Source organism: Aythya ferina, assembly GCF_964211825.1.
Source record: "Aythya ferina genome assembly, chromosome: Z".
In the NCBI taxonomy this organism is placed as follows: domain Eukaryota; kingdom Metazoa; phylum Chordata; class Aves; order Anseriformes; family Anatidae; genus Aythya; species Aythya ferina.
In genome coordinates, this window is record NC_140299.1 from 10,137,134 (window position 1) to 10,153,237 (window position 16,104).

The 16,104-nt window shown below is 39.6% G+C and overlaps 1 protein-coding gene across 2 annotated transcripts in view; it reads left to right on the forward strand.

Annotated features, from left to right (window-relative positions):
- UNC13B (unc-13 homolog B) overlaps positions 1-16,104 on the forward strand; it is a 213,361-nt gene that overhangs the window by 46,062 nt on the left and 151,195 nt on the right. The window lies entirely within an intron of this gene.

Consider the following 16,104-nt stretch of genomic DNA (forward strand, 5'->3'; position numbering starts at 1 on the left):
AATTCTGTTGGCTACGAAAAGCTCTGCCCTGCAAACGTTGGTGTAAAGCTTCTGATGCTAGAAAGTGAAAACAGGTATTGAGTCACTGATGTGTTTGTACGTCCTCATGGGTTAGGAACACAACGTGTTCAAAGATTGTCAGACTCCTTCAATACCAATGCAAATAATAAAATTGATTGCCGAATTTTCTTTATACAGCCGAGTCAGGTTGTGTTCTCTTTAAATATCATGTGTGGAAAATTATTTTTATGACTTTGAAGTCTTAAGAGGAGAAGAATGGAGTTGGAAGTCCTGCCAGTAGCCTGTTGAAATGCATCTGAGGTTTGTGTACTTGATATTACTTTTAAATGCTGTGATGATGAATGATAAATATTTTACTAATTTCTGCTTATCTCATCTTGCATTTTTTATGCTTCTGAAAACATGGATGGGAAAATAGCATAGTACAAACTGTATCTGATGGTCCACAAAATTAGATTTCTGAAGCACTGCTTTAACATATTGTAGATGAAAGCTCAGTGGTGTCTCTTATGGATGCCTTATCTACTTTTGATAGCAACATTAATAAAATTCAAGGTTCATAATTTAAACAAATCTTGTATCCTCTACTTAAAATCTTATAAGACTTGCATATTATACTTTGCAGGCTGTTTATCCATTAGGCTGCTGGTAGGATCTCTATGAATCTGTTAACATTAGGGAAATGTTAATTACTTTTTTTTTTTTTTTTGCATGAGGAAAACTAATTTATCTGTGTGCTTTTATTATGTTACCTTTAAACTATCTTGAAGAAAACATGAACGTTATTAAGTGCCTAGGAAATCTGAAGGTGTTCTGTAGCTGGAAAATGTACAAGGCTATATGAAAGTATTCCAGCATCGATAACCTAGGTAACACCAAATTTTTTTTAAGAGTGTAAATACAAAATAAAACACTTCTTAGATAAATTCAGATGTGGAAGAGTACAATTGTTTTGTAAGGCCTACAAATAAGAAATATTGGAGAAAGTGTAATACTTGACAAAGTCATACTAGCATAGTATACAGAACTCTTAAGTGTTAGAAGGTCAAAGAAAAACAGTCTGATATAAAGTGTCCACGTAGTGAATGTATTATTTGCTGAAATGACTTTCCTGGCTGTGTGCCTTGGACTTTGTTTTTGTTTGAGAGAGGCTGGTTTGATTGACTGTTCTAAATATTGTGAAGCCTAGGTAAATTGGGAGGAATGCTTCCGTGTAGGGAAAATAGCTGCACCTATTCCCACAGCACGGTGCTTTTACGTCCTCAAGCTCTCGAAGCTGGTGTCTTCCCTGGAGGATCAGCTCTCCTCTTGCAAGCAGGCATAATAGTGTAGAACTACAAATGACCTTTCTGTGTTGCATGTTAACAGCCTGTGTCTTGCTAAAACGTGACCTTTTACAACAATTAATTAAAGACCCCTGATTAGAACAATGAATTTCACATAAGAATTAATTTAATCATTCATGGGATTAAAACAGTCATTAGAATTCCAATGTTAAATATTTAATAGCAGTATGTGGCTAATGTATTAAAGAATTTTCTAGTAATTCAATAAAGCTTGTGGCACTGCATGTACTTCTGCTTATCTACTGCCTCTGTGAAGTCGGCATCTCTGAATATCTAATTGTTTACATGGCCAAATATGAAACAGTAATTTTGATGTAGAAGTACTTTGGGAAAATGAACTTTCTATTAATTATTCTTTGCATAAGAACTATAAGCTTGCCTGAGTGTTGCGTAGTCCTTTGGAACTCAAGATTTCAACCAAGAAGACATATTGACTGTGCCTCTGTATTGAAAACTGACCCGACCTTTGCATATGACGCAGGCGTTCAACCCCCTTTTGCATAGGAACAGAGTGGGTGTCCTTCCTGAACCTAAAACACGTTGAGAACAGAATGTTCTCTCTTAACATGTGGGTAAATAATTGATAGATATATTTTTAGATATAATAAAAATATCCTCAGGAACATTTGTAAGGCTCATCTGATTTTCCATCATGATGTGCTAGCTGAGATCCGATTGCTACTGGGAACAGGACATGATCATCTGGACAACAGAACTAGGTATCTAGAAGGTGCAAAAAAACCCACTGAATATGAGTAATTTTTTCCCCATGAGACTTTGCCCATTTTTCCAAATACTTAAACAAACAAAAAAAACCCACAACCAAACAACAACAAAAACAAACAAAAAAAAGGCAAACCAACACAACAAATACCATGACCACAACCCCCACCTTATGCACCATAGAGCAATAGCATAGCTTGCATTTCCAGAAGTAACTTTATATCTGGTCTAGCTTGGCAGAAGCATGGGTCAGTCTTGGCCTGACTTGTTGGAAATGGGACCTAGAGAGCTCTTCTCCCTCCCAGGTAACCTGTGTTCCCTGGTGGAACTGCATTATTGTTGAGGGAGAGCACCTGCACGTGCTACTGGTGTAGTGATTTGCCTTCCTGTGTCTGTCAGAAGGCTCCTCTGGCTTCTTTGTTACAGGTAGAGAAAATCCTACTCTAGAAGGAAGGATCATCAGGTTCATTAGATGTGGAAATACATGCCCTTACGTCTTAGAATTAGGTATTAGATTACCGTTCTGCCCTGTTCTGTGCCTGTGCTCTCTGTACATATCTGTCCGGTTTCTCAAACCACCTTCTCTCACTGTTTTTTCCTTATCTTCTGCCTTGGCACAACATCTTGTGTTGCATTGGCAGTAGAGAGGGGGAGAAGGATGGGGCAGTGTGTGAGAGAAGATAGGGAGGCCATGCCTAAAACCCAAGAGCTGATCTATGGGGATGGGTTCTCACTTCTGCTCATTCATGGGCTGCTGCCTTGGCGTGGTGCCACAGGAAAGCTCAGTCAGATTAAGCGCTCTAATTTTTCTAGAGATAATGGAGCTGGCAGTTTCATTCTTGATTGCTGCTTTGTCCCTGGAAAAGTCAGACTTCTCATTACTTATCTAAGAAACCCAATCCTGCATTACCTGTTCTTAAAAGTAGCAGGTAGCTCTGTTCTTGTACATGTCTTTAACTGATCCAGGCACTTCCTGCCTCTTCCTTCATTATACTTGGTCATTTTGTTTTTACTTTTCAACCTATGTGCTCCTCTATATATTTCTTCTGACCCAGCAAGATCACATGCTACCAATTGATTTAAATTCTAGTGCTCTCAAGCAATAAGCAAGGCACTATGTGGTGCCAGTGGATTTTGTAATTCCAGAACCATAATTTTTAATTTCCTGATACCTTGTTGTTGGATAACTGCAGCATCCTCCTATTGGATTTTACCCACAAGCTGAAATTGAATGTGAATTAAAAAGAAAGCAAATTTTTACTGTCTGGAAATTCACTGTAAATAAAGCATTGAAAAAATGTTATTTGATTACTTAGAGCTTATTGACTCAAGTTATTTACTGCTGTAGGTATAGATTTATTTTCCTTGAATGCTCAAGATCATTTCTGGCAATGTAAAAGGCCATTATAATTCATAAGTGAGTTACTCTGTCAGTATTTTAAGTGCAGCTCTGATTTGGAGCAGACAGCAGTGCAAATGAGGATGAGAAAGGTACTCAGTATCATTGGGGAGAATATCTGACTGCCTTGGTTAATATCAGTTGCTGTAAATGCTGCCCTATACCTTTTTTTTTTCAGGGAGTTTACAAATCTGGTGAAGAGGTGGTTTGTTTAGTGTAATTCTCAGAGAAGATAATCTAACTGCTCCTGAATCAACCAGTTATGCCTGTCCTGTTATCTCGGGCTGATAATCTGTGAGAGAATGCAGAGAAGGGATGATAAAGCATATACTTTTCTTCTGTTTCCTGGAGCCTGTGCTGTTGCTCTTTTCACAGTTACACCCTCATAGACCATAGCACATTGTAGTTCTGTCTTGTGTGTCTTCTGCTCTGTAAAATGCCTGTCTACCATGGCTGTGGTTTTTCTTTTTTCATTTTTATTTTTTTTTTTTCAGAAGGGGTAAATTTGTTCCCTGTCTCAGGATTGTGAGTTGATGCAACAAGGAAAGAAGTAACTGCTCTGATTCACAGTCATGTCAGCAAAAAAAACAGACCTAGCCTGTCCTTGCTCTGCCAGCAGATCAGAGAGAAAGGAGTGAGACAGCATCTAGTTCAGGAGAATAAAAAGGAATCCTAAATACAATCTGAAACGAGTGTGTGTGCGTGCAGGAAAAAAAAAATAAATCCTACAGCTTTCTTGTTGATGCATAAGCAGCTTTTTAACAACTAAAAAGCTGACAAAATGTTTTATACACAGTATAGGGTGTCGTTTGAGACCAAATCAATGTGTTGTGTTGACCCTTCTTTCCCACTAATTCTAAAAGAAGTCTATTCCTGCAAAATGTGTGAGGCGAATTTCTGTTAGTGTCTTCATAATTAATTCTGTTTTAAAAGCACCAAAGGCTCACATTCAGAGTTTTTGTAGCTGATGTCCACTAGTTCTCTTGTTAGGAACTCAAATTCCACTGATGCTTCAGGAAGGCTTATGTATTCCTCAGCATGAACAGGCTCTGATGCTGAGGTTACAGTGCATTCCATAGCATTGGTGAGGATCTATGTCTGCTAAAAAATGCTTTAAATACAAACAAATTCTTCTCTCTGCCTTGCCCCTGCTCCTCAGCCAGCCTGATATACCCACACTGATTTTTACCTTGTATTTAGGGTGCTGTACTGTGGATGCTAACATCTTTGGTCATCAGTGGCCATTAAAGTGCCATTGAGTAGGAGCTATCAAAACCTATTGCTAGGATTTCCGCGGCACTGGCGTTACAGTTCTGGCAGAGGTGGTGGCACTGAGCTCACAGGCTGGGGCAGGCTGTGGATGCAAGACAGTTGGGTAGAGCTCTTGCTTAAAGAGCTGTGTTGGCAGGATATGTGTTGCAGCTTGTTTTCACAGAGTGAAATCAATAGCCATCCAAGCTTACATGTGCACTCATTCAAGCATATCATCTTGAGCTGGTGTTGAATCCTATGGTTTATTCTAATCAAAGCATACATTGGCTGCTATCCACTAGTGTTCAGCTGGTCAAACTGACCCTGTGGCAGTGAATGTGATGAATTGATGTTCTAGTAAGTGATTTTTTCCTAACAAGTAACAATATAATAAAAAAAAAAATCTATACCAAGGCTAGGCAGTATCAAAATGCTTTTAAACAAGGTATGCCTTTAACCATTTAAATTCTTCACAGAGGTGCATGATCTGTAGCGTTATAGTGGTAGGCAGCAGTGTGCTGCAGTTGCTTGGCAATACTGCTCTCCTTATTGTAGATACACTGCTGCACATCTATATTTTTGCAAGTATTTTTTTTTTTTTTTCCCTGAAGTTACTAGCCTGCTTCTGCATTTAGAAACAACAGAGGTCTGCAGCTACCCGTGGCATCTCTAGACAAGGCTCATTTGGGAAGAGTACTGAAGAGGTCAGTGACCGTTTTGATCTTCTCAAGGGCAGGTGACACTGAAGATCCTGCTGCAGTCATTGAAAAGGTGTTCTGGATAGCTCATAAAACCAGTGGCTGCAGTGCAAACAGTAAGCCTTATAACAATCCTCAAAAAATAGTCAGCGAAATTCAAAACAGGACACGTCAATGACTTTTCAAATTAAGCTAGGCAAAATAAAAGTGCTCGTCTGTACAAGTGAAACCATTGTATGAGCTGTGGTGTGATGATTTAGCTGATGGGCTGGGAAAACAGCATTCCCTGGCCTCTCTGCTTCTGGGTGACTGACAACTCCTGTTCCTCATTGTTTAGGATAAATCCCATCTGGGAGACTAATGTTCTTGTGGCTTTGCAGTTCTCAGTGCCTGGTCTGGCTGTGGAAGAGTGATAGGTCTGCTCAAAGGAAAGCAGATTCGAAGTGTTGCTGTAAAATGTCTGCCTGCATATTTAGGCTAAAGCTGCTACTTTGGGATTGAATGTGTCTAAGGAAAAGTATTCAGCAAATGAAGGTTAAAAATACTGGCTATATTAAAAGGCTGTACAGTAACAAAGTTTGACCTACTTCTGAACTCTGGAGGAGAGCAGCTCTGTGGCTTTGCTGCTGATCCTGCAGATATACTTAGGTAGTTGTTTTCCTAGAGTACATGCTGTGTTCTGAAAGGTTTTGACAAGGAAATGAAGCTTTGACTTTTAAATAAGCCCCAACTCTTCCTGAAATGCTGGAACATTTAAATAAGCCTCAAAACTCTTCCTGAAATGCTGAACACTGCTAATAGTAACATGTTTCTTTATAAGCAGTGATCAAAAAAGTAAATGCTCAGTTAATCACATAGGTTTCATAATTTGTTTAGTGCTTTTCATGAATGCTTCTTTTTTTTTCCTGCTGGGATTTTTTAATGGATTCTGAAACATCGTTAGTCATCCTTCAGTGTCATAGCAATAACAGAAAATTAATCTGAAATTTATAACCATTTGTTTTCTAAATTTAATGATACTAAACTGATCCAAAATTATAGCTCAGCTTTATACGCAAGCCTTAATACGTCCTTGAATGCGTCCTTGAACAATGAGTCTTGTACAGAAAGTCAAGATTGAAAATCTTGAAGAAGAAAAAAGGCACCAAATATATTTTCTCTGCTGCTGTGCAACATTATATTAGTTTTTGCTTTATTCACATAGGAAATGCTAGATAATCAACTGTAGTCTAAACTTGTATCTCAAGGAGGAGTATATAAACCTTTTGTTGCTTCTTTTGTTTACTACATTTCTCAGCAAAATAGTCTGTGTGACTTGGTAGCCCAGAAACTTAAGACATGGCAGATCTGTTAAATATTAGTGCAGTGGTAGAAATGTTACAGGTTTTCCATTGTAGCCAAAATTGACAGTCAGTGTGTGATTCTTTTGTCTGTATTAATGAGTTGCACAAGCTTGCAATAACTTTGTGGATAACCATCACGTCATCAAGGGTGTCCAAGCCCTGCTTAAATTCTTATCCCTGTCTGATTTTGTTCAGCTATGATAAAGCTGATCATTAGGACCATTTAATTTACTGAAATTAATATACTCCAAAAATTCGGTATAAACTGCGTGCTAAACTTCAGTAAAGTGTGGTTGAAAGCATGGAGTACTAAGCAGGGAGGAGAAGCTGTAGTACTATAGTGCTTGTCCTTGTCCCTGTCAACTGCTAGCTCGTCTCCCTCCTGTGCTTTCTCATCTCCTTTTGTGCAAAAGTCTCCTTCCTCGTTTATGGTGTTCCAAAACTGACTGGAAAAGGTGATGATTGGTATGAAACCCTTTCAGTTATTCTGGTTACTGAAAGCCTGACTTGGCTCTAACATGCTGTTTAATGGTTATTTTATATTTTAGACTCTTATTCATTAAAATGGTATGTGTGTAATTTGGGATGTATATCAAATACTGGAATTAAGTACATTTCTATAGACTCCAAGATCTATGTATATTGTGTGGAGGGCACACAATATACATAGTGAATATATAGTGAAGGGAAAGGGGATATGTGAAATCTAGAAGAAAAATCTGCTCAGTACCTGCCTAGCTCTGTTTGTATTCTATAAACGGTATTTTTATCAGCACCAAGTATATTGTAATTTCTTGAGCTTAGTTTGCTTTTATAAACATGTTTAGATGCTCTCTTTTCTTCACTCAGCATGGAAGAGAGAGAAAGAGGAGAATTAAGTAATTTATCAGCATGTAAGAAGTGGACAGCAGTGAACGGTAATGTTCTGATGGGTGTAGTACGGCCCAGCCACTTTTAGAGACTTATAAACAGCAGTGAAACAAAATGGCATGCAGGAAATCAAATTAGACTGCATTAAAAACTTGGAATATTCTGCTTTTCTACAGTGTCCCTGCTGATCCAGGCTTGACAGTGTGAAGTAGGGAGGAGTTCCTCCTTGAATAGTTGCATAATTGAGGCACAGAGTGAGCATATGTTATGTTCAGCTAACTGTGGGAACTTAAATGTATTTTATAAAATGTGTTAATGACAGGAATGTTGTAGCATCCAAGGCACCAGGCTGCTGGCATCGCTTAGTCCTTAATTGGAGGTTTATACGAAACCTCATTTTTGAATACTGAAGCTTGTGAATACAAAATAATGTGATAACTGAGACATGCAGTGTTGGTGTTTAAGAGCACACAGTAACTAGTCTGCTTTGTCTGTATCGTGTATTCCAGTGTTAATATATTTTGTTGCAGAATGTTTTTAGAATTGCAGCTTTCCATTTTCTGTTTGTCTGGACTTCTTGGTGTTTTCAATTCAGATTTGGACAGGTTTAAATTTGTTCCCAAAGGTGATTTGGAAGGTCCTTTTTTCTTCACAAAATGAGGTTATTCATATATTTTTTTTCTACGAAGCATGAAAACAACTTGAAAAGGCTAAAAAGAAATTCTGTTTTCATTAACCTTCAAAATATCAAGACTGTCAACCCAGGTCTTCTGTGATTATGCTGAAGGACTGAGATATATACTGTTAGCTCCTGAATCTTAAATGAAGCGGCATATGTGTTGAATCTTTAATAAATTCATCTTTTATCCAAAATGTTAGACGCTGAAGTGAAGTGGGTGTTAGTAAAAACAAACAAAAGTGGAGTTTTGAGATGCTGGCTGGGAAAATCCCATAGCCTCTCTTGGTGCATCTTTTTCCTTGCTCCTGCAGTGTTGTCTTTCTAGGTAGTCTCTAGTTGTAGCATGACCCAAATTCTCAATGTGAGAACACTTGGAAGGTAAGGAGCTGGTATCTAAAGGAAGCTGCTCTTCCCTCTCTGCTACCCTACTTGGCATCAGCTGCTATGTCTTCTGCATTGAAATAATAGTCTCTAATCTGCTTTTATCTGGGGGATGTTTATATTGTATGTGAGGAACTTGGTAAGGTAGAGAGGTAAGTAGCTGGCTCAGGGACGTCACTGTCAGTTTGAGCACTTTCTTCTATGGCAGATGGTAATATTTCTCCTCCAAGGACAGACCTTGTCTCTGGGGCATGTCTTCGGTGCTTAGTGGTTTTATCCTTGTTGCATTTTACAACTGTGAGTAGTGTTGTGCCAGCCACCTAGACAGTTGCTGTTAACGAAACAAGGACTAGGAATGGTCGAAGCTGGCTTTAGGAGTCAGGATTTGTGTTACCTTGAAACTTGTTCATTCTGTACAGATTAGTGTTTTGTCCTGAGGGAGCGAGGCTGTCAGTCTAGGATTTTTATCTTTGGGAAAAGCTGCAGCACAGGTGAACTCCACTTCTTCTGTGGTACTCCAATCTGCGTGCTGGTTTTGGAAATGTATGGTATCGTCTGATGTTTTTTGTCCCCAGTTGCTTTGGGATATTAGATGTGCATTTATTTGTGCATTATGAAATAGGTTTTGGTAGCGTGTTGTCTGAGTGCAATAACGTTGTGCTTCTGCAGAGTTTTGCTGGATCTTTAAAAGTAATGTAGGCTGCAAATGTTCGAACACTGTCTTCCTTTGACTCCTGCTGTTTACCTGAGATAGGAACTTTTTGATGGCAGAAGATGCTGAGGTTGTTCTCCTGTGTGCTACTGGCTTCAGCTAGCTGTTCAGGAATGAGAAAGAGATATGCCATTATCTGACTTACATATTAATAGGAAGTCATCATCCTTTACATGAACTATTTATGACAGCAAATTAAAGCTCAGTGCAGAGCTCTATCTACTACTTGTTCTCTCTCATCAGCCCTCTCCCCATGCCTTCTCTGATGCTTCTGTCCTTGCTGCCTCTTGCTTCTGTACCCTTTCTTCTGATTGCCTCCCCATCCCATCTCTTCTTGCTTCACGTGCTTTAGAATCACAGAAACACAAGGTTGGAAAGGACCTACAAGATCATCTAGTCCAACAGTCCCCCTATCATCAATGCTACCCACTAAGCTACTAAATCACATCTCTCTACTTGTTTTTTCTTTGCCAGTTTGGCTGTGTGTTCTTTCTCCTCGTATTTTTCCCCTGGAAAAGACTCAGGCCTCTGTCAAAACTGATCATTAGGCAATCTGTGGATTTTTGTTGTTATAAAAACCAGTCTGAGATGATAGCTGTGTGGTCAGGGTCATGTAAACACTGTCTGGTGGATCCTGGCAGGCTTCTGATGTGTCTGGGTACATCTCCATGTTGTCAGCGTGCAACAGGCTCAGATGAGTTGTCCGAGTGGTGGCTTGTTGCACTTGTTGCTTCTCCGGTCCACAGCAGCATTTGTGATGCCTCAGATTATAGTCTGCTAGCGCTCTACTCCATAGACTTGGTTTTTCTCCCTCATTTAGAGAGCTTAATTTAGAGAGCAATTTCAGCAAAAAGCAAGAAATAGCCCACTAGAATTTTATGCTGCCTGCATGTGAAGGATTTGTATTTATTTATTTCTGTACTTGCATATCAACACTCCTGCAAACGTTTCTTTTTACACTCTATCTTCCAGAAATATTTGTTCTGGGACTTTTCTTTGGAGTTGCAAGTTGCATGCATACTGAAAAATTGCTCCGAGGGGTCAGTATACATAGTAGTTTGTTGGATTACCACCATCATCCTGAGTTGTCACCCTGAGATGACAACATGGTTATTGAAAAGCCAGAACTTGGTTGTTTTACCAACTTATGTTAAGCTTTGGTGTGAGTTTGTTGTCACCTTTGATTTTAATGTGGAGAGATCTGCTGATTGTTGCAGAATTGATGTGTGATTGTTTGCATCCATAAGGCGCTGTGAGGGTTGTAAGTTCTGCAAGGTGGTTCATGCTAGTATTACTGGTGTGGTGCTTTCAGTGCAGAGTTACCTTTGTTCTGGAAAAGGGACACAAGCTGAAACATGAAACAAATTTTGACACTTGACTTGCACTGTTAAGCCTAGAATTCAGGTATGGATCTTATCTGGATTCTGCTTTCTGGGATGTTCCGTCTGAAATCATGATAATTTGTGTACTAGGAAGGATGGTGTTTAGCTGCTTGTGCTGCACAGTGTGTTGATAAATGTTTTGTCTATTTGTCTTACTAAATGCATGTTTTCTTAATAATCTATAGAGTTTACAGTGGTCTTAATTTTTTACAATGCCTTATAAACACACTGGACAGTGAACAGGAAATCCCAAAATGAATTTAATGTTGTTTTTATAAATAAAAAATCTTGCTTTCAAGCTCACAATCTATAAAGCATTTTAAATACATGAAAAGTATGCTTGTGGTTTGCTTTTCTAAGCTTTCTTTTTCCATTCCTATTCTTTGCTGCCATTTGTGTTACATGCAGGCAACTGGAGTTATTTCGGATGGGGAGAGCAGCTGAGTACGTAACAGTTTAACTTATTGCAAGTTTCCTGATCCTGTAATGATGCAGCATGCTCCAGTATGAGGAAAGTGGGAATATTCATGCATATAGAAAATCTATTCCATTATATTTTCTCTCACTTTCACTGAATCTTCATGTTTGCGTGGATGGCTGTCCATTTTTTTTTCCCCTCACTGTTTAGTTTTGTTTTGGCTGAACTGCTTGTGCTTTTATTGGGATTTGAGGAGAAGACAGCAGAATTGGAATATTCCTCTTTTCTTGTGAAAATGATTCTGGTTTCTGCTTGTACACATTTTTGTGTTGGTCTTTGTATATGTGAAGCCTAAGTCCATGTTTGAAGTAACTGAAAAACACAGGGGAATCAGAAGTGACTGTTTTAGTAAGATGTGAAGAAACACTGGAAGTGACCACAGAAATTACGAAGACTGCAAATAGGAGCAAATCTGAAAGTGAAAACAGTTCGCAGGCACCAGTGAGACAGGAGAGCAGCAGGTATTGTAGCATGTTTGAGCTTAGTGAGACAATGCCATGGCAAAAGTGGTAAGGCTATTCTTTAATGAGTGCTCACCAGCCTTGGAAAGGTAAAACTTAGATACCACAGCTGTCTGTGATCTGTAGAACTGGCTTATCACACCAGTGAGTCTTCAGCTGCAGGAGTTTTGCAGAGGCCCCACAACTCAAGGTTTTAGTTAATTTGCCCAGAAAACGTGCATGAAGCATCTTTACTTTCTGGAATTCCCACAGGCTGCAACAGGCAAAGCTTCTGCTTAAGCTACAGTGCATGGCTGCTTCTGCCTGGAGGACCTGCAAGGATTGGTATTTCAATCTTTAAATGAAGGTGTCTGCTCCCGGTGTCAAAACAAAGAGCGAGTCTGTTGCTGAGGGGAGCATGCAAAGAGCAATGACTGCAGCTGCTGCCAGCAGGGAGGTGATTCTGCCTGATGCTTTTCTGTTCTAGACATAATGGAATTTGGAAAGGGCAATCTAATACAGCCAAGTAATTTAAATAAGGTGCCCAGCTAATGTTACAGTGTATTTCACTAATTATATATTTTTTTCACTCTAACCTGTAAACAGCTGAATAAGGTAAAATCATCGATCTGTTCTGAATTTTAAAGTCTTCCTTCCACCAGTGACTTTCCACTTTCTTCTCCCACATGTCTTGTCCTCCTTGTTCTCTTGTCTGTGATCAAAGCAGAAATTCTTTAGGCATTAATGATGTTGAATGACTTCCTAATGCTGTCAGTGTTGGATGTCTTAATTGTGTGGGGTTGCTCTCAGAAGTGTGATAAGTGAGCATTAGCTAAACTTCTTTTACCAATTTTGTGCTTGGGGGAAATGAGGATGCTTAGATGCTAGTCTTTCAGAGATTTACGGGAGCTGTGTACAGAGTGTGTCACCTGTTTCTCTGGGGTGTTGGTGTGTGTTTTATTATTATATTTTTTCTTTTAAAGAGCCTTGTACTTCTTCCATCTCTGTTCCTCCTTCCCCCTTATCCTTGCTGTGCTGTCCTCTTTGAAATCATGTTAGCATTCTTTTAGGAAGGCTTGGGTCAGCACTGATGATGCTTCCAAGCCAAATCCATTAGCTTGGCACTGTCATGAAAAATACAGCTGTCAATTTGCAACAGCACCTGGAAAGGAAGTGGCAGAAACAGGATGATGGTACCTGGAAGACTTTATCCTAGCAGGAGCTTCTTGCAAGAAAAGTGCTGCAGTCCAGAGTCATGCTGGTTAGACAGAGGGCATTTTGGCAAAGGGACTTCTTGTGCTGCTGACCTGGTTTAATTCTAAGAAAAGCATAGACTTGAGGAAGTAGGGTAAATATTCAAGACATGCTTTGCACTTCAAACTGTAAGTCCAGTTCTCAACTATTGACTGTTTCAGCAGCAGAAACTGTTTTTAAGTGGGAAAAACAAGGTTATGAAAGCCTTCAGTGTGAAATTTGAATATAGCAAACTAGCTGTCTTAAAATTATCCACATTTGAAATGAATGTTAAGTGTTGAAGGCAATAGGATGAACTAATAACCTGCAAAGTTGCACTTAAATCATTACTGAAAATCTATGTTTTTAGTATGGAAACCTATAGACTCAGAAAAATGCCCTAGTGTCCTTTAGGGACAACCCCCTCATCCCCACAGTTACTTCAGTAGTCCTCTTAAACCTTCCATGCATTTTAATTATAAGATTTTAGAAAGGCTGCACGGTTGTCAGAAGTGACTGATGGTTCAGTAGACAATGGAATATCAGGTTCTGAGACTTGATTAAGGAAAGAAGTTGTAAGAGGCTTTTATAAAAGAAATTCAAATGGGTGCAGAGTGGTGAAGGTGAGTTGTAAATGCCGTTGTGTGGAGCTGACAGATCTGTTCTGGACTTGGAACAAATGTCATGTATTCAGTTAGTATGCTGTCTTCTCTTTTACCTTGTTCTTATAAAAATAGACAGAAGTTGGGAGAAGCTTAGTGGCTTATTTTGGAGAAGAAGTGGAGTTTTGGAGTACAGAACCTAGCACGAACTTCCTTCTTCCTGAGTTACCTGAGTGTGATGCATTTACTGTTTTTATTCAGGTTTTTACTCAAGCTTGTGAAGCATGTCTAAGTTTGGGAATTGGACCCCAGCTCTCAGTGGCCGATAACACATCACCGATAGAAATTTCAGCTGAATGCAGCTTTTTGAGAGGAACTCAGGCTGTACATTGGGACCTAAAGAAACTGTGAACGTGCATCCCTCCAGCCACCTGTAATGATTTTGCTATTGCCACGTCCTGAAGCTTGATATAAAGGAAGTTGTGAGGTTAAATGTGACTAGTAGAGCTGGCATGACATGACTGCTCAAAGTGGTTTTGATATCAGTATATTAAAGCTCTATGTATTCAGCCCTGCAGCAGTGGAGTAATAACTTCTGGAGGCAGGAGAGGAATAAGAAGGTTTTCAGGAAGCAGCTTGTGTTGGAGAAGAGGGTTCTCTCAACACATCTCCTTTCCTTGTTTTCCCCACTCTGTAAAATCCTACTTTGTGATGTGACTGTACAATAGGTTTTCTTCTTATGCTGCCTATATGCATGAATATTCAGTTATACAACATGAACAGCATGCTCCTTGCCCTGCCATTCAGCCTTACCCCCCACTCTTTAGGCAGTGGGTCCAGTGATAAAGAATCTGTTTTCATCCCTTGGAAGCTTTTCCGTCCATGTGAAATTTCTCAGCATGGGATAAAACAATTACTAACTTTGTGGCGTTTGTTGTTATGTGTCTTGTTATGAGCTAACTGATCTTCAGAGACCGAGGCCAAGTTACAGCTGTCCTTTTGGTTTGGTGTCCCATCTATGTGAAGAAGACAATATCACACCGTGTGTGTTGTGATGGATATTTTGCTGAAATGTGGGTTGTAAGGTCCAATTTTCCTCCCCTCGCCTTCTCCTTTTGAACGGATTTGGTATACACAGAGCTACTTCTGCAAGTTCTTGTCAGGCTCTTGTTTAATAAAATTGAAGTGTCAAGTATGTTAACGAATGGGATTGGCAGCATGTACAGACACTTTGCAACGTACTTTCTTGCAGGGGTAATGTGTGCTGTAAGCCACGTATGAGCCAGGTTTTGGTGCTCTTAATCAGTCTTAAGCAATGCCTTCATTTGGGAACATTTCTGTTAAATAAAGTGAGATTGCTCATAAGGTAGGTGCAGTTCAGTGTGACTAAGTTTCTGGTGTTGGCCGTATATATGAATCAGTTCTTGCTGAGGATTTGTGCCTGGTATTAACATCTATAGATACGTAGGTGCATGGGACATACATAACAGAAAACGTGTTCCTGCCACATTGATGATATGGTAGCTGGAGCCTTGCATCCTTTAAACTTGACTTCAGGGAGACATTTTGTGTGAGGACCTCAAAGAGATTTCCTCATGCTATACACCAGTATGAATTGAGAGAAATTCTGGTGCCAAGTTTAATAATCATAGATGCTGCAAATGTTTGATTAACATTCAACATCTATTTTTAGATGTTGCTTAGAGATACTGTGGTTCATAGGGAAAATCTTTTGAGACATGATGTATATTACCTTTCCTGTAGAAAAGGAGCAGAAAGAAGATCAACCAGAGACAGTGTCCCAGGGGAGTGGCAAATTTTGCTTGCTGTGAAGTTCTTGTCATATTTAGGTGGGTAGTAGAAGGTTAGCTGGTGCTCGGCTGGTTGTTGGCAGCCACTTAGGATGGAAACCAACCCCTTCTGCAGTCCAAAAGGGTTTTGGCATCTGACCCTGCTCACTGCTTAGGGACAAGATGCTAGAGCCAGCATAAAGCAGGCAGGAACGTGAGGCCATAGGTTAGGGTTAGGGGATTGCCTCCAACAGCAGCTGGCTGCATTTATCAGAGCTGTGGGCATCCACTGACTGATTCCAAGCTCCGTGGAGAAAACTGGTGAGGCAATTGGTTAATGGGGCCCAGTAGTACAGAGGTGGGATGTGATGACTGGATAATAAGTCCAGATAGTGCTTTTGCTACTGTCAGGTTGGGGAATTTGGAAATCCCTGAGCCATCAGCTGGTCTGAGTTACTCATCCAGAGAAGCTGTGCTTTGCTTCCTGCTGGTCTGCACGATGACCATGATCGTGTGAGTCTTACCACATCAGTGTAGTAAGTTTGGCCCAGTATTAGTAAATTTACTGGATTTACTATTGTTTTGGTGCAGGTAATAGTACTGCAGATTTTTATTTGCTACAAAAATAATTATTTTAATATAATTTTTGTAATTACTTTACAAAAGTAATTATTGTACATTAGACAGTGGTGGCTCAAGTGTTGAGCAATGAGACTGCTCATCTAAGTAATAGCTCATTATCCTTCGGAGGGTGGT